At 26.9% G+C, this 848-nt stretch overlaps 1 protein-coding gene across 1 annotated transcript in view; it reads right to left on the bottom strand.

The window, feature by feature from the left end:
• Positions 1-6: 6 nt before the first annotated feature.
• LOC116852082 (E3 ubiquitin-protein ligase RNF25) overlaps positions 7-848 on the bottom strand; it is a 6,482-nt gene continuing 5,640 nt past the window's right edge. Inside the window, exon 7 of the transcript XR_004379686.1 lies at positions 7-468. The gene's annotated coding sequence lies outside the window, so the exon portion shown is untranslated. The remainder of the gene's footprint in view (positions 469-848) is intronic.

Here is an 848-nt window from a genome sequence, read left to right on the forward strand (position 1 = left end):
ATATATATATATATATATATATATATATATATATATATATATGTATATACACATACGTAAAAAAGTGACGTAATAAAAAACTAAATAAAACCATCGCTCTCTAAAATATCACAGATATGCGTAAAACGTAAGAGAGGAGTAAATAGGTACTCCCTATTATAAAGCCAATCCCTGTTTTTCTTTCTTCATTTTTTTTCTCTTTTTTTCCCTTTTTCTTTTTAATAGTCCGACATTCTTTGGTACTTACAAATAGAAATAGATCGCAGGAGTAACTTAACGCATTATCATATCCGGCACGTAGCGACAGAGTAATTTTACCACACATTTATAATGTATAAAAATCTTTCAAACTAAATTATCGGCCCGAGCGTTTATTCACTTATCGTATATCCGTAACGATATCAATTGTGCAAAACACGGCACATTTGTGTCCTTGAACAAATCTGGAGAGATGTTTCCTTGAAATACCTGAGAAATACATACATCGAAATTAGAAGAAAGTATGAGTTGCAAAGTATCTTCAATATAAGAGAGTCTCTCGAATTGAATATCGACTATTTACACATTATCCGCTTTTACAGTAAAATGCTATAATTTACAAGACATATCTTAAATAAATTTAAAGATATCCTCGAAAATATATGTGTATATACATACAAGAAACACAGAAACACTTTTTGATAGCCATAGAAAAATTTTAATTTAAGACGCACACTTTCAACATTTAATAGAACTTACTTTTTTGCAATTATAACTACGCGTCTTACGCTTGGCATAATTATATATATATATATATTATATATATTATATATATATATATATATATTATATATATTATATATATATAT

The sequence above is a fragment of the Odontomachus brunneus genome, unplaced genomic scaffold (assembly GCF_010583005.1).
Source record: "Odontomachus brunneus isolate Ranch 3 - 2012 unplaced genomic scaffold, Obru_v1 Obru_scaffold_006, whole genome shotgun sequence".
Classification (NCBI taxonomy): domain Eukaryota; kingdom Metazoa; phylum Arthropoda; class Insecta; order Hymenoptera; family Formicidae; genus Odontomachus; species Odontomachus brunneus.